The 15576-nt window shown below is 41.5% G+C and overlaps 1 pseudogene; it reads right to left on the bottom strand.

Annotated features, from left to right (window-relative positions):
• Positions 1-1934: 1934 nt before the first annotated feature.
• LOC102745200 (Y-box-binding protein 1 pseudogene) lies at positions 1935-3384 on the bottom strand (annotated as a pseudogene).
• Positions 3385-15576: the final 12192 nt, after the last annotated feature.

The raw sequence follows: 15576 nt of genomic DNA, 5'->3' as shown, positions 1-15576 counted from the left end.
GTCGTTGCAAATGGCAAGATCTCATTCCTTTTGATGGCTGCATAATATTCCATTGTATATATATACCACATCTTCTTTATCCAGTCATCTGTCGATGGACATCTTGGCTCTTTCCACAGTTTGGCTATTGTGGACATTGCTCAGGCAGAATTTTTTTAACAGGGAAAGGAAAAGGGCTATGTCACTGAAGAATATTAATAGAAGTCCTCATGGCAGACTTGCATGTCTCATGGGCCATAACTCCTGGATAAAAGGAAAGCTAGCAACACAAGCATTAAACTTTCCAATCTGTATTGGGAGATGTGGCAAAGGAGAAGATTTTGCAGATGGCTTTGGGGGAAGCTAGCATCTACCACGAATATGGTAGACAGGATAATTCCTGTCCTTAAGGAGCTAATAATTTGCTAGGGAAGATGAACAATAAACAGGTAATTCTACAGATACGTACAATGAGAAGGGTCGGTATAGATTCTTATAGGAGCAGACAGAAAGGGCATAGCATAGCCGTGTGTGGGGATTAGGTTTTGGGGGATGTCAGGGAAGCCACATCTAATTTAAGTTATCAAGGAGAGAAATGGCATGTAGATGAAAGTACTAAATGCCATAATTGTGAAAATGAGCTTATAAACATTTAGAGGGAAAACAGATAAGGTGGAATCTCCTGGATAATATCATTTTACCTGAATATTGCTCAGACTATCAATGGGGTGAAGATTGATATAGTTAGAATGTTTTTGGGTGGTGGAGTGGAGTGAGCTGAGGTATGGAAAGAGAAAAGGAAATGGGGTAGACAGATAGGCCCAGTTCCTTCTGGTACACCAAGGGTCAGTCCTGCATTTGGACGGCATGGCCAGTAATTGCTAAGGGAGGAGGAGCAGTGCACAGCTATTACTGGACATGTCATTCCAGCCAACCGTAGCCAAGTTGGTGCATATTTGAGACACTGAGGTCAGTAAAGTCAGAGAGTACATTACACTAGTATGGAAGGCAGAAGTCCAAGCAAGTTTAAAGCTAAGTTACGATGCAAGGGTACCCATTACAGGTAGGGATAAGGGCATATTTTAAGCTCCTCTAGTCCAGGGCCCAGGACTGGCTGATGAACCATGTTAAAACTGATACTTTAGTCTGTGGGCTTCTCCCCAATGCATTAAATCAAATATTTATCTTTTATAACAGAAGACTTACAGGATGTTAGGGAAATACTAGAAAAAAAAACAAAGCAAAAAATAAAAACTAGTGATGTGTAGACATATAAGACTACTGTCCTTTTTACACAATCCTATGCTGGTTTTGTCCATAATTTTTTATATAACAGCATTTTCCTTGATATTTGAAACTCTTTATAAACATAATTTTTAATGATCTACTGTTCCATTTCTTAGATGTACCATAACTACTTCCCTAATACTGAATATTCAGTTTTTGTGTTTTTACTGATTGACATATATAATACTTCAATAAATGTCTTATACTATACATTTTTATTAATGTTTATGTGGCAGTTTACAAACATGGCCCTTATATTCTTTGATAATTCTCCTATCTAGAGGTAGGTTCTAGGTCCCTCCCTTTAAATCTTGGATGGAAGGGACCTAGGCCAGTTTCAGGGTGTAAGCCTTAAGAAACCAGCGGACTCCACTTCCTGTCTCTTGGGACTCTTACTCTTGGCCCCCAGACTCTATGCTGTGAGGATGCCCCAGCAGCCTGTGGAGTGGTCCATATGCAGAAGCCCACATTGGTGTTGGGAAGAATTGAGGACCTCAGAACTCAGCCCATCCCAGCTCCCAGCTGGCCCCAGCTTACCAGCCTTGGAAGTAGCTCTTCCTGCCCCAGCTGCCCCAGCTTATGCTGCACGAAGCAGAGAGGAGCCTTCCCTGCAGAATCACACATTTGTGAGCTAAATATGGGTTGCTTTTGCTGTTTTTTTTTTTTTTAAGACCTTTATTAACGGGTGCTTGCCGTTTGTTGATTTTTTTGAAAAAATCAAGTTGTAAACTTTTTATTACAAATTAAAAATGAGGTTCTTAAAAATCTCAACTTGACCAGATATGAAACAATTTAACCTTTAAAGGTGTATTGAGAAAAACCAGTTTTTTTTTTTTTTTGAACACGTTTGTCATTACCAAAAAAGAGACGTCTTTAGGTAAAAATAATAAAAACCCCATGCTGCATAGATAATGCAGATAGTTCTATTTATCTGGTCAATGGGCAAAAAGCAAGCACTTAAGGTCTTCAGCTCCAATCTTTTGTTCATTTCTTATTGCTGGAATTTCATCTTCATTTCTTCGTGTTGGATGAATAAACCGGATGATGGTAGAGATGGTAAGCCGGCATTTACTCAGCTCTGCCCTGCTCAGCCTTGGGAGCGGTCGAATTCTCAGCTGGTGGATCGGCTGCTTTTGTCTCTTTGCCGTCTTGTGGTTTAGGGTTTTCAGGGCGTCTGCGTCGGTAGTTGAAGTCGCAGGGGTACCGACGTTGAGGTGGCTGCTGACCTTGGGTCTCATCTCCTTGATTTTCCTTATCTTCCTCATTGCCATCCTCTCTAGGCTGTCTTTGGCGAGGAGGACCCTTGCGGAATCGTGGTCTATAACCCCAATACATATTCTCTCTCACTGGTCTACCTTGGTCTCCTGCACCCTGGTTGTCAGCACCTTCCATCACTTCTCCCTGCACAGGAGGGTTGGAATCCTGTGGTCGACGCCCATAGGGTCTCCTCCATGTAGTAAGGTGGGAAGCATCGCCTGCGGGAGGGCCGGCGCGGTTGGGCCTGGCCTTCGGGAGCACTTTCCGATGCCTCGTTCTTTTCCCCACTCTCACTATTCTGGTAATTCTGCTGGGAATTGCGTGGAGGACCCCTGCGACGTGGATAGCGTCTATAATGGTTACGGTCTGCTGCATATTTTCTGCCTTGCACAGGAACTCCACCAGGGCCTGTCACATTTGCTGCCCCCGCACCCTTTTCTCCTTCAGCCACATCAAACTCCACAGTGTCTCCATCTCCTACACTGCGAAGGTACTTCCTGGGCCTATTCTTCTTTATGGCGGTCTGGTGTACAATACATCTTCCTTAGTGTCATTCCTGTTGATGAAACCAGATCCGTTTCTTACATTGAACCATTTTACTGTTCCTAAAACCTTCGTTGCGATGACTTTTTTGTTCCCGCCGGCAGGCGCCGCCGATGTGAGGCCGGCCCGGCCGCTGCGGGGCTTCGTGTCCGCAGCGCTGAAGGCCCGGCGGCGGGCGGCTGCTGGGTCTCAGCCTCGCTGCTCATGGTTGCGGTGATGGTGACTGGGGCCGGCGGCGGCAGCTGCGGCTCCTCCCGGGGTGTGATCGTAACTAGGCCGGCGGCGGCGGCGGCGGGGCTGCTCAGGGCTCTCTGGGGTCCGCTCCGGGTTGCTGTTGTTTTAAGCAGTTAAGTTTTGAAAGATTTATTACACAGCAATAAATAACCAGAACACTTTCTATTTGTCTTCTTAGACTAGATTCTTAGGAAAGACTATAAGCATATACATATTTTAAAAGCTGTTGATCCATATTGCCTTGCAGACCTCAAGAAGGGCTATATCAATATCCACCCCCATCATTAGTGTATGAGCGTGTCTGTTTCGCTGTGCACTTGCCAGCACTGAATGTATCAAAAATCACTTCTAATTTTTGAGTGTTAACTTGTTTACTTAATATATTTCTCATAGCTATTTTATGTGAACTATTTTTCTTCTTGATTTGTAGAAATCTTTTAGGGTAGTGTTCTTTTTCTCTCTTCCTAGCCTCAGGAACTAGAACAAAGGGTGAAAAGACAAAAAACAGGTTCTATACGGCAGATCTTTCTGTACACACAAAAAAATCATTTTGGTTAGTCCTTTAATAAAAGGATACTACCCTTTTATATTTGTGGCACATTTCCCCAGCTTATTTGCTTTTAAAACTTTTATCCTTTTAATTTTGTTCATAATTTTTATGTAAATGAACTTGCCATCCAGTCTATTGTTACTTCTCTCCATGAAAGAATAAGCAGAGAAGATTAATCCTTACAGAATGGCCAGAAATAATACCTGAGGATCCTGTAGATCAGAAAACAAAGCAATCTGTAGATATCACATGTGTGGGGCAGCCAGCGGTAAGCTGCTTTCCAGAGGCACGTGCTTTTGACTGTGACTGTATCACCAGGGAAGGGCTAGTTCCTTTGGGGATTATCAACAAATAAAATTCTGCAGAAAACCCAGAAGAAAAAACATTTCCCAAGTCTATGGATTGCCTATACCTATTAACAGATGATCACGTCTATAATCTCTATGAACAGGCTAGCTCTATGAAGCAAATACTGTCTTCCTATCTAGGTGTCTGCATTTTAATGTAGATAATGTAAAGAATGAGACTTAGAAGCTCAAGCGTTTATTAACATTTTATATATGTCTTTAAAATTGTAAACTTAGTGTGTAAAAGTTAAAATTCTCAAAGAAGAAATTCTACATTTCCAGACACATAGCTATGAACATTTTGATGAATTGGTCTTATTTCCTAAGCATTTTTAATGTTTGGGTTTGTTTTTTTTTTTTTTTTTGCGTAAACAATGTATCCTGCACTTTTCAGTTAAAGGGAAGTGCTTTCATTGAATATTATCTAAAACTATCCATAAACATTTTAACAACTACATAATATTGTATATTCATTTTGTAGCCTATTTAGCTTTTTTCTATTTTTGTCACTGTTACAGGTAATCTTGTGATGAACATCTTTGTGCTTTTCCTGCATTTTTTCTTAGGTGAATTCCAGCAGTTAAAGCACGTGAACTTTAAGTCTCATGTGTATGACAAATATTTACTTTCTCAGAAATGCTGTTTTCCATAAGTCTAATTTTGCCTGGCTCGTTCAATTTCTGGTTTAGTTTTAAAGGGCTATAGGTTGATGTGTCATTGCTAGCCTCAGACTTTATCAGAAGGAAGGCTGGAAGAGAAGGGTAAGCATGGCAGTGGCCCAGAGGATGGGTTTCAGATGAAACTGCCTTCCGAATATTCTGGTGCTTGGAGGGTTGTGGAACCTGAGGGTTTATTCAATGACCTCCCAAAGCTTCCTTATACCAGGTAGTAATTTAGCTGGCTTATACTATGAACATATGGGCTCTTCAGAAGCAACAAGATTTCTACTGAAGACAGGCATAAATGAGCCTGTGGACCTTGTTGGCGCGATGAATCAGCCTTTGCAGCTCCATGCCTGCCAGGCTCGTGCTGATATATTGGAAGCCCTGTGTCCCTGTAGGTGTCTGTGGGAAGACATACAGGATGGATGGCCAGCTACAGATAATGCGTCCATGCTCACAGAGGAGAATCTGATTTACAGGAGCTGCTGAGGGGAAAATTTATTTTAGGCAAAAATTTACTTTGTAAATTACATTGAACATTGTGGAATTAGCCAAATTTGGAAATTCTCTTTTTCAAGTTCCTACTTGGTTTGGCAGCAAGTTTCTTTTTTCTCATTGTATAGCTATTCTTAATCTTCACTGTGGACCAAAATCACCCACGGAGCTTATGAAAATGTGTACTCAGGCCTTAGCCCTAGAGACTGATTCATTAGGTTAGGAGTTGGGGCCCAGAAATCTGCCCCTTTTGGGTGATGCTGATGCAGGTGGTGGTTTGACTGCAGGTAGGGAAACAATAATCTGTGGCTGCAAGTGATAGCCAATTTTGTTACCCAAATCACCCTTCTAAAAAGGATTGTTGCCCTAGCCATTAGGAGTGCCATCAGCAAATAGCCTTCAGCTCTGCAACCCTTTAGAGATTGCCTCAGCTGCAGAAAACTGCCTCTCCCATGTGCCTCTTCTCACATCCGGTGACTCCAGCCAGGAGTACAAAGGCCAATTCATCTGGTCATAGGCCAATCTGATGGGCCATTTAGCTCCGGAGCACCTTATGGCAGCAGCTGAGGTGTTGGGCCTCACTTCACAGCTCAACATCCATCAGAATTAATCCAGAGGGCACGTTCTAGTAAATTTCTTGCACATTAGGGGCACCTGGGTGGCTCAGGTAGTGATCCCAGGGTCCTGGGATCCAGCCCCGCATCGGGCTTCCTGCTCATCGGGAGAATCTGCTCCCTCTCCCTCTGCTTGTGTGTACTCTCTCTTGCTCATTCTCTCTCAAATAAAATTTAAAAAATCTTACACGTTAGACACTTAGAGTTGGCTTAATAGAGACCTTGATTGTAAACAGGTGTTCATCCAGGCTCTGTCCTCCAGACAGAAAAGAGGGCTCATTGAGATACCCTCCACTCTGTTTGTAGCCTCATCGTCGCACCTCCCCCCGACCCCAACCTCTGCCACTTTGCCCTCTGCCATATGCTACATCTTGTCCTTTACCTTCTGCAGACTTCTCTTTTCACTACCCAAGGTTTATCCTTGGTTCATTCACTTCTAATTCAACAAAACTTTGTTAAATAAATTTTAATTTTAATCAGAATTTTCCTGCTTGAAAATATTATAGTCTGGAAGAAATATAGAGTACACAATGAGATTTGTTCCAAGATTCCCTCCTCTCTAAAGAGACCATGGTTTATAACTCACTCTCCGAATTTATGATATGCATCACAAAGTGAACTGTTACAAGTCTTGAGTCTACTTGTTCTTTCCTTAGCTCCATCTTTTACCCATCTGTCCATCCTCACCCACCCCACCTACCATCCATCATCCAGGATGCAAGTTGGAACAATGATTAAGAACAGAGACTTCAGTGTCAAATCAACCTGAGATAGATAAGACCTCAATAACAATTGAGCTAATATTTATAGAGCATTTATTCTCTACCATGCACTGTTGATTTAATCCTCACACGGTTCTATGGGATGAATACTATTCACACTACAGATGAAAAACTGAGGCACAGAGAGATTAAATAACTTATAGGTCACATCGCTAGTAAGTCGCAGAGCTGAGATTCAAACCCAGTTGTCAATAACTGTTAAGCTATCAAATATAATTGATAGTATTTTTTATTAATAATTATGGAATCACCATCATTATTGTTAGTATGTGGAAAGAAACTACCCTTTTATCAAACATCTCCCAGTACTCTCATGAAACATTCTTAATTTGGAAAGTCAGTGACTGAGGTCCAGTCTAACAATATGCATTTGTTGCTTAGCAGTACATTTGGCCTGATTCCAAGAATGTTGGACATGGGATGATGCTTCAGCAGGCTTCATTCACATCGCCCAAATTATTAAGGTTGTTATTCTGAGAAACATACAGGTTTTTACAGAACTGTCTGTTTCTCTGAAGCTCTGTCCATTTTGACACCGATTGCTCTCTGCAGATTATCTGTAATTGGTCTTCCATCCAACACCTAAACATTACTGGGAAATTGGTGATGGACTGGAGTTTCAGCAATGCTTATAATAAAAACATACTTTAGAACTCCTTCAATGGCTCCTCCTGGTTTATGTTTTCATTCTCTTAGCCCATGTCCTTATTTACACCAGGCCTGAAAAAAGGGGGAAAAGCCAAATTCTGAAGGAAAACTTTGGAAATGGGATAAATTCCATCTGCTTCAGCAAAAGGAAGCAGCTGTATTCAAGCAAAGTAAATGATAAAAACTGGATTGCCCTTCCTTGCTAAAGACCAAAAGAGCTTCAAGATATTTAGGACAAAAATGGAATTATTTTTTTTATTTTAATTTCAGTGTAGCTTAAGGCATTCTCTGAAATGCAGATATTTTAACTTTAATTATCCTCCCATAGAACCAGGATAAAATGATCTTTTAAAAAAGTAACCTTTAGGGGCGCCAGGGTGGTTAAGTGTCTGCCTTCTGCTCAGATCATGATCCCAGGGTCTTGGGATCGAGCCCCGCATCAGGCTCCCTGCTCCATGGGAAGCCTGCTTGTCCCTCTCCCACTCCCCCTGCTTGTGTTCCCTCTCTCTCTGTATCTCTCTCTGTCAAATAAATAAAATCTTAAAAAAAAAAAAGTAACCCTTAAAAGTATGTAGAGAGGAGAGAAGATAAAAATGATTGGATGATTTTTATCTTTTTATTAGAAGCGAAAAAAGTACCTCATCAATAAGTGCTAGAATCATCATCATTATAATGAACAATTGCCAATTACTGAAGGTTTACTGTGTGCCAGTCACTGGGGTACACAGATTATCTCTTACTAACTCATGGCCATATCTCAACACCACTAACATCTGATTTGGCTTTGCACAATATGATTCTTTGCTCTCCTTCTATTGAAAATGTCATTGTTACCAGTTAATTTCCAATTAAGCAGTTCACATATTAATCTATTCATTTATTAAAGAATTGTTGAGCATCTAGTATGCACTAGCACTCTATGAAGTGCTTATAGCCCCCTAGGGGAGATGGACGTACTCATAAAGAATCACAATGCAATGAGATCCATGCTTTAATGTGGGCACTCTCCAAAAGGAGGGAGTGGTCATTGCTGCTTAGGAAAAGATTTCATGTGGGTAAAGGACGCCTCATGGAAGAGGAGGAGGAGGAGGAGGAAATGCTGAGTTAGTCTTCAATGAGCAGAAGTTTTCTAGCTTTTGCTCAGAGCTGCATTTTCTTACTGTGCTTCATGGGCCTTGAACACTCCTCAGACATGTTTCTGGGTATGTGTCCAGTCCATGCTCACAGTGGTAAGTCATGTTTGTATGGCATGTTTGTATGGTTCCATCTCATTACCGCAGTTAATTGGGCCAAGGATGAATGTCTAACCTTGGCTGCACCAATAAGATGCTCTCTTTTTTAGGCTTTTAGTAGACAGAGGCCATTGTTGGGGGTAGAGAACACTGGAGTCAAAAGATAAAGACTAAAATAATTTTAGATTTAATTTTCCTGTCTGCTTTCACAAACTATTAAGATGGGCTCTGGGATATTTTAGCTTGACCCAAATAAATCAACAAACGAATTGATCATAGGGTGCTAAGATAAAGAATATGGGATTTGGCAAGGGAAGTGAAGATAATTGGAAGCCACTTTGGATGGTGTAGTTAGGGGATGGAAGCCACTTTAGTTGGTATGGTTAGGGAAGACCTCTCTGAGGAGGTGGTATTTCAGTTGGGGTCCGAAAGATGAGCATAAACAGGCTATCAGGGTGCCTGGGTGGCTCAGTTGTTGAGCGTCTGCCTTTGGCTCAGGTCATGATCCCAGGGTCCTGGGATCGAGCCCCACATTGGGCTCCCTGCTTAGTGGGAAGCCTGCTTCTCCTTCTCCTACTCCCCCTGCTTGTGTTTCCTCTCTCACTGTGTCTCTCTCTGTCAAATAAAGTCTTTAAAAAAAATAGGCTATCAAAGAATGAGGGCAAGTGTCAGCCAGGCGGGGGCAACAGCAGGAGCATAATCCTGAAATCAGAGCAACGTGGCTGGAGCAGTGAGTGAGGAGGAGGGAGAATCTGGGCCAGATGATACCAGGATCTATTGGCATTTGGTATTTTATTCTCAATGCAACCAGCAGCCAATAATGAGTTATAAGCAAAGCACTGACACTAGGTAGTATTTTAATTTATTTCAAGTTCTCTGTGACCTGACGGTAGTGTCCTAACCCATGGTGTAGGCTGGTATGATCAAGCTATTATGCTACATGTGTCTGGACTTTACTTGGCCCAATTTGGCCCCCCCTTTTTTTTGGCTCCACTCATTATCTAGATTCCCAGCACTCAGTGGCATAGGAAATTAATGATAATCATAATAGGAATATTCATAGATCCCTTTTTATGTGTCAGGCTGTAAATATTTTTAATTTTATTTAATCCACATGTATTAGGTCAACTAAATATTAATGGACACTTGGGCTAACTATTATCCTCAAGTAAAGAGCAGTTCCATAATTGGTCCAAGCATGCAGACAGTAAGTGGTGGAAGTGGTGGGATTGAAGTTAAGGTTGGTCTGACTCTAAAGCCAGAATATTTAACCACTCCTTCATCTTGTTTCCTGTTCTGTTGGAGCTGACTGGGACTTCTGAGCTGAATCAAGTCCTGTACTCTCATTTCAGAAGTAAGGCAGTCATGGCCAAATGTTAAGTGGTCTGGGCAAGGTTACACAGCAGCTAGTTGGTGGCTTGGCCTTGTTCAAGAATCTGTACTTATTCTCGCAGGCAGTACTGAATTGCATGTGTCCTGGTATTCCATGTACTGGTACTAGTTGTATTTTACCATAAGAGTCTCTGGTTTTGTGACACTTAGACCACTTTTGCATTAATGACAAAACCATATCATTGAAGAATTAAGAAGGCAAAATGACTGGGAAGGAGGTCAGGTAATATGTCAAACAAAGGTAGCTCAGTATCATGTGGTCCTTTACATGTCCAGAGCAATAAAGACTTCCATCCTATGGTAATAAACATCTCAGTGATTTTGGCCAATCTGCATCTTATTCCAGCAAGAAAACACCTGACGAAATTATAACCCCCTTCTCCCACCACTTGCTTTTCATTTGTGAACACCAGCTGGGGGTAATTTTATTTTTAATGCTCTGTTGCTCCCAGGCTCTGTCATCTCCCTATGATGGAGCGGTTAATTATGAACATCAGAATGATGTTGGGTCAGTCCTTCCCCAAGTGTAGGCATTTCCCCATAAGAGGTATTATGGGGGAAACGTTCTCTGGCCCAATGGGTTTGGGCAAGGCTGAGCTTTATTGAATTAGGTAATTTTTACTGATAGAAACCTCAGGGTCTTTAATATGTATTATGGATATCAAAGGCAGGGTTATAGAATTTAGCATTTCCCAAATATATTTGACCATGGAAACCTTCTCTTTTACAGAACTGTAAGTGCCATCCAATCTCTGACCTAATTCTCAGGCACATAATCTGCTACAACCAGGCTTGCTCTATATATTAAAGCCTGCTCCAAGTATAATGGTTCCACATCCCTAGTACTCTTGATCAGTTTCTTAGCCTTTATCTCCCAGGCTTTTCCCCCTCATTTTCTTCCCTTTGTGGTATCAGCACATGGCAATTTTTTTTTTTAATTTAAAAATGCAACTTGACATACAGGTGGAGAAATATCTAGTCTGTGTAGTATAATTTCAGAAACACAGAAGAGATACCTTTGCTCAAAACTATTTTTCTTTAGCCCATTACATGACCTGAATGATACACTTAATTATTTCCACATATAGCTGTAGTAGTATTGCCTTAGAAAGAATACATTGTAGCCAATGATAGCATCTGGCAAATAGATTCTCTAGTTCTGTTTTCCTCCCAAAGCCTTTAGAGATGGGGCTTTGAGAGGGTGGGAATTTTGATGAGAGCTGTGACAGGTTTTACACTCTCCCTCAAGAACCTTCTAACCCAATCCATCATTTACCATCTCTAGTCTTTCTTGGTCAGGGTTCTCCTTATTCCTCAATCCACCTGACTTTGATTCTGGAAACTCCCATAGTGGGTAGTAGAGATCTGCAACTCTGGAACTTGATGAATGTTGAATAGGCAGATCTGCATTTTGCCCTTTTAGGTCAAACAGTGATACTAGTTACTAAATCATAAAAGCAGTTTATTTTAGTATCACCTGATTTTATATGATACTTGAAGTGGCTGGAATCATGGTTAAAAAGATGCATTTGAACATGTGCTGCCTCCTGCGGGATGGGAGGACCTGTTTGGTAGCTAATAGCAACCTAGATAGTAGAAGGATATTTCATCCAGCATGAGCTTCCTTCCCTGGTTTCTGGCTCCAATATGCCCAGATCAAGAAGAGGAGGTGGGAAGGTAGGTAGCAACTAGGTGCAGTAGGGTAGGAGATTGAAGAATTCAGTATCCTACCTCATGGAGACAATGTATCTCGTAACTAGAAGGGACCTTTACATTGAGGTTAATTGCTCTCTTTTAGAGATTTATCAGACCAGAGAGAGTAAATGATCTACCTACAGACACTCATCAGAATTTGGACCAGAGCTTAAGCCTTGCATTCTGTTTCATGAGACTACCCTGCCAGTGACCTACAGGCTGGGTGACATCGGAAGGGTGGTGGAGCCAGGAGAAAATGTTGGCAGAATGGCCCCTTCTCTGCCATCTCCAGTCTCCCACTGCCTCCTCAGTGTTCTTCTCTTCACAATTTTCCTTTCTCCCTGTTTGTCATAAAACCTGCCCCCTCTTCCCGTTTTAGCTACTTTGCTTCTTTCTTTTTCACCTGTTTCTTCACTCTTTTACATTACTTTCTCTGCCAATAATTTTACTGTTCACCCATTTCTGTCCTATGTCTTGAATGTTTCTCCCCCAGGTGTCAATTTCTACAACTTCAATCAATTTGTTCCTTGGTTCCATTCAAGGTGGCTGTAAATGGCCATATACCTGAGCACTGCACAACTCCAAGGGCTGCAATCCATAAAAACCTCAATATGACCAGTGTAGTCCTCTGGTCCCATCCCCAACCAGGAACTTGATTCCTATGTAACAAAATGGGTGATTGGGGGGGAAGGCTTCCATTAGCTATGAAAACTGCCCTCTAAGGAGGGTGGAGCTTACACGGTCCTGCTGAAGAGTTTGTTGGTTTTGGATTTGGTGAATAAAGGTAAGCTGAAACAGTCTTGTTATCTTGGGAGAATTGAATGGCTTGGCATAACTGAAGGAGAGGAATTTGGAGTTCCATGAATAAGAGGGTAAGACAAGATAGGTTGGACAAGAAAACTAGAAAAATTGGGTGAAGCTGGTCTCATCAAAGCAGCTAGCAAAAATTTCCCAAGGCGAGGTGACCAAAAGACTTCTTAAGAACTGGGATGCATAAAAGTTGTGATAGATCTTAGGTTCCTTGAATTATGTGCTTTGGGGATGTGTTTGATTGAATAGAAATTGCTTATAAGGCTAAGTTTGACATTTGGGGAAATTCAGTGCTGAAAAAAGAGGAAGCATGTGAAGAGTAGCCTTGAGCAGAGGTGACAAGGAGAATGAGACTGCCCAGGAAGTCAGAAGGAAAACTGGGAGGGAGGGCAGAGGTTTTGGATGTTCACTGGGCACGGAACAGGGATTGAAGCTGATTGACTACATTTCAAGGGGCCAGGATTCCTTGGCCAACATCTGGTTTACACATATATGATTAGAACACTGATGGGTTTCCCTGGGCCCAAATTATAACCACATAGCATCTGGTTCTCATAAGCTGCTAAGAGAGAAGGTCAAAGAGGCTCTTATCCAAGGACAATGGCATGTTTACTTTTCATTTAGAGAGAAAGCCTTGGAAAAAATCAAATGGATGAACTTGTTAATACAGCAAATGTGAAAAACCTGAGAAGGAGTCTCTTAACTCAAGAGCCTGTTGCCAGCTGGTACATGGCAGTTGCCTGAAGACTTGGAGAGGGGCTGGGAGGAAGATGAGAAACCATTTTCACTCATAACTGAGCAGAGATGCCAAGGAGGAGAAGTGTTGACTTCCACAATGGGAAGACACTTTTCCTAATGAAATAGGAGTTATTTTTTCTTCTGGGATTGACCCAGATGGCTCTGTATTCAACATAACCATCACCCCTTCTTTGATTAAAACAAGTGCTGGGGAGTTGACTTGGGCTAGGGTATTGGTAAGGAGGACACAGTGGTCCTCAGTTTCTTTCATTTCAGAGCAATGAGAGAGGTTTCAGCAAAGAGGGCATCTTTAAGAATGCTTAACCAGTAGGAAGTATTTATGTACCAGGCTTTGTGCTAACTAAATTCATCACATGTATCAGTTAAATTTAATTCTCAGCACAGGTATTATTTGTGGCTGGTGGAGGAGGTCCTGTGGTTATCCCACTTGAGCAAATGTTGACTTTTTAGGTCTTTGGAAATGACTGAAGCAGTCTGTCACCATCCCTGTTGATTAAGTACCAATTAATTCTTTTTTTTTTTTTAATATTTTTTAATTTATTCATTTGACAGAGAGAGAGAGCGAGAGCAGGGAGCCCGATGCGGAGCTCGATCCCAGGACCATGAGACCATGACCTGAGCCGAAGGCAGACACTTAACGACTGAGCCACCCAGATGCCCAAGTACCAATTAATTCTTACTGCAGGTCCCTGCTTGAAGAATGATTCAAATACAGCACTTTTTTTTTTTTATAGCTGGTGAGCTGCAAAGGTTTGTTTTAAAAATATGGACTACTTTATCGATTACTGCTGAAGTCCTTGAGACAGATCTTTGGAAGTAGGAAAAAGAAAACTCAATCCTGGGGCAAAGCCAGGAAACTTGGGCTGTGTAACCTTGGATAAATTAATAATATTTCTTAGTCTCTGATTTCTTATCTGTAAAATAAAGGATTTGAAATCTGAAATCTTGCTCCTCCAGCTGAAAAATGTGTTTGTGTTTTAAAGCCCTGAGAGCAATTACTGTCTGTTTTATGCTGATTTGCCTGATTCCTGACACTGGCCCTTATAAATAAGGGATAAAGTATGGATTAATCATTCAACTGAGGAACTGAGGATCAGGACACCCAATGTCCCAGAAACCAGCGCAGTAGTTGTTTCTTTCTGTTCCTCTCTCTTCTCAATTAAAAATGGAAGCTGTCCTCACTTTTAAGTAACAATAAATAGGCTTCGTTCAATCTCAAGTTCCACAGAAGAGAGTCTATGTAAACAGGACATCACAGCTAACATGGATAGAAGTTCTAAACATATTGTTGCAGAAAAGCAAGTCACAGAATATGTACAGTGTGACATGTATAACAATTTTATGTGTGTGTGTGTACGCCTATACGTAATGCATAAAAAATGATTGGGGTAGTAGTCAAAGAGAATTTAAAGCTTATCTATGATTTTAACAAGAAAGGGTTTTTTTTGTTTTGTTTTGTTTAAGATTTATTTACTTGAGAAAGTGAGGGGGGGCGGGGGAGATGGGGGGCAGAGGTAAAGAATCATGCAGACTCCCTGCTGAGCACAGGCCCAGCACGGGGCTTAATCCCATGACCCATGAGATCATGATCTGAGCTGAAACCAAGAGCTGGACACTCAAACAACTGAGCCACCCAGGCACCTGAGAGGAGGGTATTCTTTATTTTAAATAATTAAAAACAATAGAACTAAATACACTAATTTTTGTTGGTGATAAAATGATTTGCCATCTTTAGATGGAAACTACATTGGGTCACTAAGAATGGACCAGAAGAAGTTGGTCAGCTATGTGAACAGATGCATTTGGTGTTTGTAAGGTGGGACGGGGAGTGGGTGTTGGAAGTCTGTTGTAAGATGGACAGTGTGATATAGAGAGATGGTACAAGTGTGTATTGCTCTATTCTGGACGCTTACTCAAGCCTTACTCAAGCTTACTCACCAGCCTCATATTTTGCTCTGTTTCTTTGTCTTCTTCAGGATTTGGTTTAGGTAATTTTGGAATGTGGGCTTTGGCTGGACTCCCTAGCCACTCATTTGGGATTATTGAAGTCCTCTCAGCTTTGTCACATCAGCTGGGGTTCTCCACTTCCTTCCCCCATGAGCTATGGCTATCTCCTAGGTGTGCCTAGCAAAATTCCCAATTTAGCTGGTGGTGTAGAAACAGTAAACTAAATAGCACTAAAGTGAATCCTCCAATGTCTCCAGATACTTGAACTTTAAGAGAACGATGTTGCTTTAAGAGGCTGAGAATATGCCTTTCTTTTGAGAGAAAGGGAAGATGACATGGTGTC

This window comes from Leptonychotes weddellii, chromosome 10 (genome assembly GCF_054177405.1).
Source record: "Leptonychotes weddellii isolate Sample4059 chromosome 10, ASM5417740v2, whole genome shotgun sequence".
Taxonomy (NCBI): Eukaryota; Metazoa; Chordata; class Mammalia; order Carnivora; family Phocidae; genus Leptonychotes; species Leptonychotes weddellii.
This window is presented reverse-complemented; position numbering and strand designations above follow the sequence as displayed.